The sequence below is a fragment of the Equus przewalskii genome, chromosome 13, assembly GCF_037783145.1.
Source record: "Equus przewalskii isolate Varuska chromosome 13, EquPr2, whole genome shotgun sequence".
Lineage (NCBI taxonomy): Eukaryota > Metazoa > Chordata > Mammalia > Perissodactyla > Equidae > Equus > Equus przewalskii.
Genome location: NC_091843.1, coordinates 22,646,483 through 22,660,268, shown reverse-complemented (window position 1 = coordinate 22,660,268; position 13,786 = coordinate 22,646,483). Strand labels below are relative to the sequence as shown.

General features: G+C 42.9%; 1 long non-coding RNA gene across 1 annotated transcript; it reads right to left on the bottom strand.

The window, feature by feature from the left end:
* Positions 1-1,653: 1,653 nt before the first annotated feature.
* Positions 1,654-13,478, bottom strand: LOC139075067 (uncharacterized). The gene is made up of 4 exons (XR_011525101.1): positions 13,308-13,478; positions 12,062-12,207; positions 6,554-6,816; positions 1,654-4,508 (listed from the first exon to the last, which is right to left on the bottom strand). It is a non-coding gene; the product is annotated as an uncharacterized lncRNA (long non-coding RNA).
* Positions 13,479-13,786: the final 308 nt, after the last annotated feature.

Here is a 13,786-nt window from a genome sequence, read left to right as displayed (position 1 = left end):
CCTGCTTTTTATGAGAGAAACTAAGAAAAAAGAATAATTCTTAATCTCAGGTAAATAGCTTTTCCAGTTTGGGAGAAATAATAGCTGTCAGTCTTGCTGCTACTAACTGTAGCATCCCATATGACTTGGGACCTTGGGTAAGTCATTTCACCACTGTACTTGTCAGTTCCCCATCTGTAAAATGGGGATAAAATGCTTGTTTTACAGGGCTATTACGGGCATCAAAAAACTTAATGTAATCATCTCTAGCTTAGCAAAAGGCTTTTTTTTTTTTTCTTGGCTAGAGAGCCTTAGAACAGTTTATACCCATTTTACAACTTAGGAACCATTGTCTATATGAGCACATGCATATGCAATGGTGTATCAGTCAGGGACCAATCAGGAGACAGCAATCATACAGTGATTTGAACAAGGAAAGTTTAATATAAAGAGTTACTAACTGTTGCAGGAGGGTTGGAGTAATGAGGGTTTGGCTAATAAGAGTGAAGAGAGCTGTAAAGAGGACAGGAATATTGGATATAAGGAACAGCAGTACCCCTAGGGCTGAGATAGAGGGTTTGAAGAAGAGCACCCCTCTACCTCTAGGCTGAGACCCAGTCCTTGTTGGAGAGGACAAGGCTGTGACTCAGTGGCAGAGAAGTAGCTGTGCTGGCAGAACTTGGTAGTTATCTACCCTCTGGAACTGCAGGCAACGTACCCTCTCTGGTGTTGGGGCAAGCTGTCACAGAGAGGGGTCTCCCTGGAGGCATTCTGCTATAAAACCTCCCAAGTGCTACTGACTACTGTGTACTACAGGAGGATGGTGTTCAGGAAGCTGCCTGCACCGCAGGAGCTGGGAACTGGGGAAGCTGGTACACTGTGGGAGCTGGACACTAGGAAATCTGTGCATGCCATAGAAGCCAGAGGCTGGAGAAGCAGCTGGCACAGCAGGAGCTGGATATGGGGAAGCCACCTGAACTGCAGAAGCCTGCCCAGCGAGCGTTGGAACCAGGAAGAAAATGCCCTTCCTGCTCAAGTGTCTCTTCAGCGCCCTCTACCGACAAAATGTAACATCATGCCAGTTGGCAAATGAGAAATATTTAAAAGACCCAAATTAATTTTCCCAGAGCAGATAATGAAGGGTGACTTTTGGAGCTGAAAGGCCATAAATTGATGACTGGTATAAATGGTGAAGAAACAAATCCTTAATTCTGAGTATCTGCCATCATGCTCATGTTTTCTGTCCCTCTGGCATGACATCTCTGAGTAATCCACAATAGTAACTAATGCTCAGCATCCCTTACTAAATACTTCCTTTTCCTTTTTGTGCTTAAGCTTACAATTTTAAGTAATATCTTCTCTTTGTAAGGTAACATGTATTAGAGACTATTTGTGTAATCCCTCACGAGAATATGACCCAACAGTAACAAAATATGGTCAGTGCCACAATTAATAAATTGATTAAGCCAGGAAAAGAGAGAATAGTTTTACTGTCCTATTTAATTAGAGAGGACATTCTTCTGGAGCGACCTTGTTCAAGGTACAAATGATAGGGTACTTTTAGCTCACATGTATTTTTACAATCTGATAATAGCCTTTTAACCTAATGCATTCTTTTGGTTTTTGTCTTTGTTTTGCATTGTTTTGAATGAATTAAAGGCATTAAACAAGAAATAGAGGCAAATTACATTTATTCTTTGAACAATGTGGAGCCAGTGAGGATTTTGAGTGGAGCTGTAATATGACTGAAGAAGTTCTGTCTGAAAGTCAGCATGGTACCTGGCTCGTAGGAAGTGCTTACTAAATGATGGCTGCTTGGACTGTTGCGGATGTGGCTCTGTGTCTTCTGAGTGATAAGTGGTCACCCTCTCTGAGAGAGGTCACAAAAGAGCCCATGCAGAAATAATCAGAAGCAAAACCAGCCTAATTTTTTTGCAGCATCAACTAAATACCACTAGATGGAAGAGGGGGAGGGTGCAGTTGGTTGGTCCAGGCTCTGCCTTAAGCCTCTAGAGCTCATTTAGGAGTCGAATTAGACCAGAAGGACCTCGTCTATTGACCCAGGAGTAGGGGTGGGAAGAAAGGGCATGATTAATTTAATGCCTGAAAGTGAGGGAGAGATGGACAAATGCCACACAAGGTCAGTGAGCGGCTGTGAGCATCTTTCCTCTCAAGCGACTTTAACATGCTTCCGAATGAAGTTTTTAAAGGAAGGGACATCGATGTGCAATTATTTTCTACAAGTTTTCATTGAATGTCTCCTGTGTGTGAGGTGCTGTATAAAGTGCACAGGTGGAGATCCTGTAGCTCTTTGGTCAGAATTTGGGGTCTTGAAGGAGTGCCAGGAGACACACAGGCTGACTTGTGTCAAGGTGTATGTGATAAGTGTCATTGCAGTGCAACTGGCATCTGAACCCACCAATCCGTGGAAAAAACCTTCATACCCCTTCACGATCTCTTTGTGCCTAAATCCAAAGGATAATTGCCTGCCCTTTTTTTACTTGTCAACAGTCTCTCCTTGAAATTCTCTTTGCTTGCATGGCATCACCCTCTCTGGGTGTTCCGTCTACATCTCAGGCTTCCTCTCTCCTGTCGTCTTTCTGAAACTTTCCTTTGTACTCTTTAACTATTGGTATTCACTGTGACCCTCATCTATCCTCATGCTGTACACTTTATCTGGGTTGATTTAATCTATTTACGGTGCCTTGATTACTGTTTACCTATAGATGATGATATCCAAATTGAAAACTTAAGCCCACGTCATTTTCTTCAACTCTAGAACTATTTGTCTAACTATTGGTGAATTGGGCATCATGCCTTGAAAATCTCACAGGCATTTCATATTCATCTCATTCCAAACTGCTTCCACCCCAGTGTCTCTCATCTCAGTGCGTGGTGCTCCTATCTAAATAGTTGTCTAAGCCAGAAACCTGAGCATCATCTTTGACTCTCATCCCTTACCTTCACCTAATCAGTGGCTGATCATCCTGATTTTACCTCCTTAATAACTCTCAAATCCATCTACTTCTTTGTGTCATCATGGAACTGTATTAGTGGAGGCCATCTTCATCTTTGGTCTACTTTACTACAACAGCTCGATTTCTCAATTGATACTTTTTGCAGAAAGGTTTCACCATATGCAAATAGGATTGTGTATGCCTCTACAGTTCTTCAGTAGCTCCCGAATATACTCAGGATCAAGTCCTAGCTCTTTCACGTGGTCCACAAGCCTCTTTATGAGCTGATTTGTTTCCCTTTCCAGAGTTTTCTCTCACCACTCCAGCCCTCTTTGAAGTCTCTGCTCCATCTATGTTGGACCATATGCAGTTCCTTGAATATAGTATTCTCTGTGCTGAGAAGTGGTCCTCTATTTCTCTGCTTATTCATTTGGATAACTCTCCTAAAGGACCCAACTTAGATGTATGTATGTTGTTTCCTCCAGGCAATCTTGGCTCCCACCAAGACTCGATGGGATCATATATGTGGATCCCACAACACCCTTTGCTTACCTCTGTCATATTCCTTACTACCTATTTACTGTCCACCTTACTCTGACTCTCTCTTGGTTATTGCTGTGATCCCAGTGGTTAACATAGTGTCTGGCATGTGGATGCTTCTCAGTAATTATCTGCTTACATGTGGATCAACAATGCCACAAAGAACTCCAGGTGTGCACAGCTGAGAGCTGTAATCAGGCAGGATTTCATGTACTCAGTGGTACATCATTTGGCCCTGAGATTGTGGGGAGTATTGAAATAGCCAGCAATGAGGAGAGAGCATTCAATGTGGCAGAAATGGCTTGAGCAATGGTGCAGAGGCAAGAAAATCCAAGGGGTGACTAGAGCATGCCTATCTAGAGGGGAAGAGAGGGATGCGATTCTGGAAAGATAGGGTTTGGTTGAGAGTTTGAGAACTAGGCTAAGAAGCTCTTTAGGTAATAAGAACCCAATGAAAATGATGGAATATGTTTGTGAAATGGTCAAAGAGGTGAGGTAATAATATTAACCTGGCAGGCAGTGTTCAGGATGGATTGGAGGGAGGAGAGTCTAAAGAGAGAGAGTGAGAAGTAAGAGGCTGTTATGTTGACAGTCTCATGGAGGTGAGTAGGAGGTGGGTAGGATGGTGGCAAAGGGAAGAGAAAAGTGGGGACAGATGTGAGATAAGGAAGCTCAGAGTAGATATCCTACATTTTAAGAGTGTAGAAAGGGGACTTGTGCTCAGAATAAAGTAATGAAGTTGCACTTGAGGCTTGAATCAATGTGAATGGTTTAGAAGAGTTGCAATTGGAACTAAAATTTGGAGTCAAGGTAAAGATGTCCATGTGGTCTGCTGGTGAATAAGGAGGTCCATGCGTTGCCAAGAGCAGTGAGGACCCAGCTGAGCTGGCCCAGCGCATACTAGCGGTAGATCCAGCCAGGCAGGTTTTGTCTCTTTCCTGCAGTGTTCTGCTCAGAGAGCAGGGAAAGCAGCCAAAGTTCAAAGGAAAGGGAGCAGGTCCTTTCTTCATGAGCCTTGTATGCTTGGACAACCTGTAAGGAATGATACTTTTCAGATTTGCTCAATCAAAATATTTTTATACTTGGATAACTATGAAAATTGGGACATTTCATCATTTCCTTTTGTGACCAGCAAGACACCTGTGTGGTAATCAAGATAATGGCTTTGTGATGACAAATAGCAGAGCTACTATTGGAACTGGGGACAACATGGGTTTCACGTCCAACAACGGTACCAAATCTCTTGGTTCCTATAATTGCATTGTTTGACAGTGTCCTATCTAGTCCACGTTTCCCAGATGAGATCTGGGTTCTATATTTGGTGTTCCTTTTGTAGCAGATGACGTTATCCAATGTAACCAGCCAGGAGTGACCTTTTCCCATCCAGAAGATTCTGCCAGCTCCTGGTAGGCGAGCACTGTGGAGCGGTGGGATGGAAAGTGGGTGTGACCATCTTCCCTGAGAGGCCTGCAGAGTCTGTTTCTCTTAGCTGCACCTGTACCCAGAGCTGCCAGGTTATTTATATCTGAGGCTCAGTGTGGAGCAATCCTGCCTATCTTTGTACCTATTCTCCTAGACGTTGGATTGGTCTTGTGTACCATACCCTGCTTGGCGGTGAGAAGGAAGGCAGCCAACTGCTAAGGCTCTATTTCCCTCCCCACTTAGAGAGCTTAAAGCCATCTTAATCATTCTGCACCTGCCTTATAGATCAAATACTCCAAAGGGGCAAATGATTGCCAATTGCTCTCTTTAAATGAAAGAAGAGTAGTTGAGCAGTAGTTTTGTCATTGAAGCCCCATGTCAGTGTCCTATCATGGCTTGTTATCTTGAATCTTGGCTCTAATAATTCTGGAATTAATAGCTTCTTGGGATCATAAATGTTGATCATGGGCTTTCTTAATAACTGTGACCTCCCTCAGGACCAGTCTGGTTTGCAGAATCTTTAAGAAATTTAATTGTTCTCATTATGTCCACTGGTACCAAGGGACTAGGGGATATTTGATCTCTAGTTCATCTCAATGGAATAAGGACTGACCGAGTTTAAGATAGTTTATGTCGTTCTCCAGGTTGCTGTGTCTTTCACACTCCCAACGGGCTTCAGTCCCCTCTGTTCACCATGTCAACACACATCCTATTTTAAGCAGGGGGCAATTATCAGAAGATACAGGAAACACCTTCTATAAATGTAACACTTTGCCTTAATTCAAGGGCATTTGTCCCAGGGACACTCTTTCTTTTGGGTTTTAGAAAAGAGGGTGCACTGGCTTCAGAATGGACTGGACCAAGAGTTTGAAGTGTTATTAGGACAGACTGATCCTTTCTTTTTGTCTCTATTTTTTTTTCCTTGTGATCTCAACTTCTCTGTGTTCATTTCTCTCCTACATATGGTTTTTCACAATGTGGTAAATGAAAGTTCAGGTTCAAATAATTCAAGGTTAGTTACCTTGGAGGAAAGAGAGAAGGCCTTGGTCCCTGTCCTTGATACCACCCTCTGCCCTTCAGTATATAAACATATCAGGGAAGGACTCTCATTGGCCTGCTTGAGTCATATGACTGTGCCTGGGGCCAATCAAGGACCATGTGTCTCACCCCTTTGGCCAGAGAGACAGGTAAAGGGAGAGAGTAAGGGGCATCATAATGGGAAGGAAGCAGCAGCCTTTACTTGGTGGAAAGTGTAGCAATAGAACAATAAAACCCACCTTTGTTGTTTATTTTACTGCTCCCTTACTCTCATTGTTCTCCTAAGGAATAGATTAAAGGTGAAGGATTCTGCCTAATTAAATGACCAGGGAAAGATAGTTTCAAAAGTAGAAATGCTGTCTTAACCTACCTTTCTCTGTCTACCTTTCTCTTCAGTCATCCACGCTGACTTTTAAACAAAATTGAATAAGTTCTCCTTATGAGAAGACAGAGAAATGATTTTTTTCCCATTATATTTGATTGTCATACTCTTCTGTCTTAAGGGAATACTGTAGTGAAACATGTATTGTCTTCAGGGCAAAGGAATCACCCCAGGTTTCTAAATGGGAAGTTGCAGGGTTGTAATCTTGCTGCCATGAACAGCAAGATGGCATTACCTGCTTTGAAACTGTTTCCTGGTTCACTTTTGATGAGGGAAAGTCCACACGGACTTCTCTCTCCTGGTTGTTTGGACTGTAGGTGGTAAAGTGGATTAGGCAGATGAGAGATGAGTAATGTGACAATCTCCAAGCCAGTGGTGGCCTGTGCTATCCTTATAAAGTGATTGAAGGCTGCAGGATTTGAAGGCACTGCCTAAATTCCATTCACAACTCTTGACTTGCGTGTTATTTTTGAGTCACAAATTATTGTCCTCCTGCACCTATAAGAAATACAGAGGTTTAACAATTCTAATGTTTACAAGGCAGTTTAAGATGTCTAGTAGGTATCACAATCAGTAAGATATTACAACTTGCACAAAATATTAGAAATGATTTAATTAGAGTTGGTTATATGTTACTTTAAACGAAACTTTACTTAGATAAAGATCATGGTGATGATTGATGACAATGATGACAATGATGATTTTGATAGTTGCTATGGAAATTATCATCACTTTTACTCTCTACCATCTTTCCAGAGTGATAAGTACCCTAACATGTATGATCCCGGTGGCAGCCGGGAGAATATGCCTCTTAGATCTCTAGATGCAGAAAGTGCGATTGATGGATGGCTCCAGCTGCTGTGCTCTGAAATCCATCAATGTCTTCTTGCCAATAACATGCTTCCCGTGGGCTGCTCCTAGCCAGTGACTGAGAATGGCAGGGGTGTGAAGGAGGCCCATTCCTAGAAGACTGTGGACACTTGATGGCCTTGCCGAACTTTCCTTAGAGCTTCAGTCTAAGACTCTACCACTTAACTTTCCTCCCTTTCCTCTCTTCTTCACTTGAGGTCATACCTGGCATCACAGTCTGATGGCTCCCCCAGATTCTCCTGGGTATGTCCCCATTTTGTTTCACAGGTGTTTCCCCTAACAAATTCATTTCTTACAAATTGTGGTAAAATATATATGACATAAAATTTGCCATTTAAACATTTTTAAGTGCACAGTTTCGTAACATTATATTCACAATGTTGTGCAACCATCATTGCTATCTATTTTCAACCTTTTTCATTACTCCAAACAGAAACTCTTTTCACATTAAGCAATATTCCCCATCTAAATAAATTTCTTACACATGTAATTCTGAGTTGGTATTTACTTCTAAGAAGACCTTGAGTAATAATCTCATTTAATCTTCATAACAGTTTTTCAAAGCAGATATTATCCTCTTATTCCAGATGAGGACATTGAGGCTCAGATGTTAACTAACTTGCACCAAATTGTATAGCTAGTAAACGTTTGAGTTAGGTCTCTAACCCACATCTGTGTGACTCTAAAGGTCATGCACTACCTTTTGATAACAAGTGATTGGTGTCAACATAAGCCTCAGAAAACCAAAGATGATCACCCAACCCAAGGGCCACAATGTGGGGGAGGCAAATGGGGTTGTCTGGGAATATGCTTCTATGACCTGAGAGGTTTTGTCCAGAATTAAGCCTCCAGAAACAATGGTCCTCCTACTCCACGTGGTACCAGTTTACACCGTGCCTTCCTCACAGCTGTGGTTCATGTTCTAGTGGCATGGTGCTAAGTCCTTCACACACATTACTTCATGTAGCCCATATAAGAACCTTAATAAGTACGATTATCTTGCCCATTTTCCAGATCAAGAAACTGAGGTAAAGTGAACAATGTCTGTTTATCAGGAATAAAATGATTTATGGGTATGTTTCTTGGAGCTTGGAAGGGCAAAGTGGAATAGAGATAATTGTTTCCCTATTTTTATCACTATAAATTAAATAGTGATGGCTAGACCAAACTATGGTTAAAAAAATCCAATAGCACATAATGACTTATAGTGAAAAGCAATAATCTCCCATTCCACCCTTAGTCTCAGTCTTCAGAGGTAACTGTCCCACTGTCATACTTCTCAAAGACATCCGTAATATTATCAATAGTGTCCCTCTCCTTCCTCTCACATTATTTGGTGATTACACCTGCATTGTCACAGCTAACTCATTGAGAACTGCCTTGGGGACCTCTGTAAAGACCTCTTTTCTGGCATGGTCACAAGAGACACTGTTGATTTTCATTATTGTGATAATTTTGCTCTATAAAATTGCCGTTAACACAGAATTAGCAAATACTGAACCATTGCTCCTACGGGAAACACAGGGTTAGGTTCCTGTGGGCTTCTAGACACAACGCTCTCATGAATTCATCAATACATAATCTTATGTTATGTATGTTCTTGTTTAAAGATGCCTTATTTAATAATATTGTTGATTTGTTAACATCGTTCATGGCCAAGAGCACTGTAACTGATGCTTTAACAAAACTTACTGAACACACGTTTTCTCAGTAAGGCACAAAGCCTTCTTCTTGTGCTTTGGAACCAGCACTTCAGCACTAGGCTTGGGAGCTATTTTAAACAATGAAATCACAAACAAAAGGCACAAAAATGTGGCACTAAATAGACTGTAAAAAGAACGCTTGTCTCTAGGATGAGAGCTGAGTCAAGAAACGAGAGTGTTTCCTTGTTTGATCTCATGTCAGACTCGTATGAGCCCTGGGCACATTCCTGCTTCTCCTGAGTTTGTCAACACTCAACCTCTTCTCAAAATGCCCTTATTTTTGAAGTATCTTGGGCCACTCTGAGCATGTCTGTGAATGACTGCAAAAGGTCCTTGTACAATATGTCTCACTAAAAATGAATGAAATGCGCAACAGTAGCAAGTTCTCTGGGCGATCCAGGAGATTTTTAGGTTATGGTTATGCTGATGGTTAAGGTCACAGGATCTGGAGTCAGGTAGGACTGGACTCCTGCCTGGTGGTGTGAGTTTGAGCAAGACACTTTTCTGTACCTCAGTGTTCCTCATCTGTAACATGGGGATAATAGTAGGTGCTATCACGTGCATTGGTTTTCAGGACTAAAGATGATAGTGTTTATAAAGGGTTTAGTTTAATGCCTCAAAATGTAGAGCTAGCCCTGATGGTCTAGTGGTTAAAGTTTGGGTTCTCACTGTTTTGGCGGCCTGGGTTCACTGCCTGGTTGGGAAACCATACCGCTTGTCTGTCAGTAGCCACGCTGTGGCAGCATCTCACATAGGAGAACTAGAAGGACTTACAGCTAGATTATACGACTAAGTCCTGGGGCTTTGGGGAGAAAAACAAAAGAGGAAGATTGGCAACAGATGTTAGCTCAGGGTGAATCTTTCCCAGCCAAAAAAAAAAAAAAAATCACATTATTTAAAAAAAAAAGTATTAAGTGCTCAATAAATGTCAGTTATTGAATTTATTATTTCATTGGATTCATCAAATACATGGACATAGGGAACCATTGATTCACAGGAGAGCCTACCATAAGATTCAGGGCCTAAAGAATAACTCAAAGAGGAAAGAGATTATATAGGCTGAGACATTTGGGAAAATCTTCTTGGAGGAAGCACTTGATACGGTTTTGAGGGATAGCTGAAATTTTCCTGGAGTGGAGAGGAGTCCAGGGGATGCTAACGGTATGAGTAGAGGCATGAGGGCAAGCTCGTACCTGGCACTTTTGGGAGACGTGCAAGAGGATGGCTTGCCCATTATTTAGGACAGTGAGGGGCACATGCCAGGCAAGTGGGTTTGGAACACTCTTAGGCAGAGATTTAAAGGCCATTCTTTGGGTGGAGGCCTGAGACCTGCTCCTGAGGAAATGAGAAGCAGGTGAGCTGCTTGAAGCACCACTAGGAAAGCTCACAAGTCGTTTCCTTTGACCCAAAAGTACAGTGTGATTTTCATCTCTTCAGAACTGGAGGAGGGTTTTCTCTTCTCAAAATGCCCTTATTTTTGAAGTTTCTGTCTGGATAAGGAGTGACCAGCATGTTTCAAAGGCGTGATTCAGCTATCTTAAGGATGTTTTTCTTCCCTCCCTAGAAACACTGTGGTTTCACTTTGCAGGCTTAGAAGTAGGTACAGAAATACTTAGGCTCATGATAAGAATCATATATTCAAGGCCAACCAGTTGCTGTTTGCTGTGAAGACACTCTGATGCTTAAGGCTGTGTTTGAGCCCTGGGCATATTCCTGCTTCTCCTGAGTTTGTCAACACTCAACCTCTGGTTCCTGGGATTCACATACCTGTCACTCAAAGTATTGGATATGCATTCATCAGCCCCCTTTATAAAACTCTTCAATGGTGGCTGCTTGCAGTACACTGAGGGATGGGATCATTGAAATGGGAGCATCTATCAATGTTGCCGGAATGAACTTCTCCTATTCCTTTGTGTACTTTATGTGTGGATCCTTTCTTGTGGTCCTGATGCTACCCATCAAGTCTCTGACAGCGTCATCAGTCACTGCAAAAGGCCAGTGTGCACACAGCTTTTGCCCTTTTCTTTTTTTCAGAGGTTTGTTTGTTTCTTTCGGGTCAGTAAGAGGGAGTACAAGTCTGAGGAGTGAATGCCTCCTACACATCGCTTATATCCATTTCTCCCAGGACTGCAGAATCGTAAACCTTAGGAGGAAGTGAAGAGATCTTTAGTCTCTCTCTCTGCCTCCACTAGGATTAGCTAGAGGGATCCCATGAAACGATGCTAGGCTGAGCAACTGCTCACCACCACACCAGGCGCTCTGCTCCCTGCACGGGTGTGGAGGAGCACAAGACGTGAATTATAAACTGAGCCCTCACTCACAGAAGAGTGGTGGAAAATTGTTAACTATCTAAATAAATAGTCACAGTAGTGGACGGTAAGTGCTTTAATAGAATGGAGTATGGTGGAGGTGACACTCCAATCCCCAGTCCATCCACGTATTAAATTATTTTCTTTTGTGCCGTTGTGGTGTTACAAAACATTTTTCCTTTTCATTAGCACATATTTTCACTCATAATGATTACAGCATATTTTTGCATTAACTAAAAACTTTCTAACTTGTCAGCTAATTTACCTGGGTTTTTGTTTTGTTTTACTTTTTTGGCTAATTTTCCCCCCGGCTTTATTGAGGTATATAATTGACAAATAAAAACTGTATACACTTAAGGTGTACAACATATTTTGACATAGTACATACACATTGTGAAAATTCTTTTTTGTAAATTTAGCTGAGTGTGCCTCCATTTTTCATATTCTAACAATCATAAGTTAGAACGTAGGTGATTCTAGAATTTTCCTCGCTAGCAATTCTGTGAATTTGGACAGAATTTTATCTCCTGCCACCTCAGGTTACTTTTCTTCATGGTGGCTCAGTATAGGCAACTTGACAAATATTATCCCCGCTTCTTGGAGGGGAAAAGCAAAGTACAGATTGGTCACTCTCTAGCCCTCTGGTCTGCATACAGGGTGAGGGCGAGGGTAGGTGAGGATTTGTATGCATCTCTCATATGCATCTCACAGGAGGGAGCAGTCATAACAAGCCAAACTTGGAGATGAGAACAACCTGGCTTGGAATTTCTCTTCTGACTCCTACTACCTCTAAGGCATATGGATGATTGTTCAACTCTTCTAAGTTTCCATTTTCTCGTGTATAAAATAGAATAATGATACCTCCTTTGTACATCTCAATTAAAAGTAGTTCTTGGTCTTCTTGGGAAACAGGTCTGATTCCCGGTTCTGCATCTCATCCTCTAGACCTTGCTGCCTCCCGTTCTGTTCTCGTGGTTGTCACTGTGACATGGAGGATGCTTTTATGACTGCAGGGAAAGGAGATGGAGGAGTTTTGGTTTTGGGTTGCAATTTTGCGACAGGTGGTAGAACCTGGCAATTAGGAGAATGATCCCTGGAGTTCAGCTGGTCTATTTTTCTTGTGGTATGACGTTGGCCAAGTCACAACACCCATAAGCCTCTGTTTATTTGGTAGGGGCATAGTGCTTATCTCACAGAGTTTTGTAAGGATTAAATGAGATGAAGACTAAAGTGCTGGGTACCTCCCTAGGCACGTTCTGTGTGCTGGGGAAAGGTAGCCGTGGTTAGTGTTTCTGCCTATATCATCTTTTCTTAACCTCTATTTACCTTTCCTTGACTGCCATGGGAAGACAATACTAATTTCCTTTCAGGCTTATGTAAAACAGGGAGCAAGCGTGGGGCCTATTCTCACGGGTAGCAATAAGAAGATGTCCAGCAGAGTTTCAAATTCAGACATGCTGGGGCTGTCCTGTCGTGTATCCTGCCTGTTCCTCCCCAGAGGGCCTGTTACTGCCTCCTCTGCACCTTCTCCGGCCCTGGACCCAGTAAGGCCCTCCCTCCAGGGGAGGAACATTTTGTACAAAAAGAACACAACAGCAACTTCTTCTGTCCTGTGGCATTTTCACCCACTGCCAGGTGCTACCTGGCATGTGGCTTTGATTGACAAGATTACTAATCCATTGTAATCATATTTTCATAATTAGTCCCTGTGAGGCCTGGCTGGCTGCTCTTGCCCAGGTAAACTCCTGCCTGCTGCGGAATGTTCTCACCAACTGTCACCTCCCCAGGAGGGAGCTGTCGGTCTAGCACCCACAGCTGTTGCTAAAATTGCTTTTGTATTCTCCCCCATTTTCCCGTTTTGGTGCTTGGCTGCTAGGAATCCTTGCTTGATTAAAAGTTACAATTATTGACTCCAGACCCGAACAGATACCAAAAATGGCTTTAGTTTTTCCACCTTCCTGATCACACACTGCCCATTCCTCTTCTGCGGTTCCTTCCCTTACAGCCTCCCTGCACGCCTCCCCCAAAATCCCTGCGGCAAGGGCGAGGGGGAACTTCAAAGGCATTTCTGAATAAAAGAACACACGGCGGGACATCAATTATTTACCAGGCAAAGTTTTGGCAGGCACAGGAGCCTTTCCCTGTTTGTCTTGCTGAAGACGGCAAGAAGAGCGTTTTTGAAGGTTGCGCTTGGTCCCGTCACACCGACCGGTTTGGCCACTAACGGTTGGTGAACCCTGGACCCTTCCCCTGCACTCTGACCCTGCCCTGATTCAGCAAATGGTAACCAGGGTGACTGTTGCTCAGTGAGCCCTTGCTGCAGGCCAGGTACCATACTAGGGCTTTTATTCTTCATCTTGTTCATCCTTGCAGCACCTTAGGAAGTAAATACTGGCTTGTTCTCTCCCTGTCACAGATAGATGAGGAGCCAAGGTGCAGACAAGTTAGGTGACTTGTCCAGGGCCCCTCAGCTAGAAGGCAGCACATTTGGGACTTGAGCTGGGTGTGCTATCTCCAGGGCTGGTGGTCGTAACCATGCTCCGCTCTGTATTAAGTGTGAGCTAGAGGTACCAGGGACCAGCATGA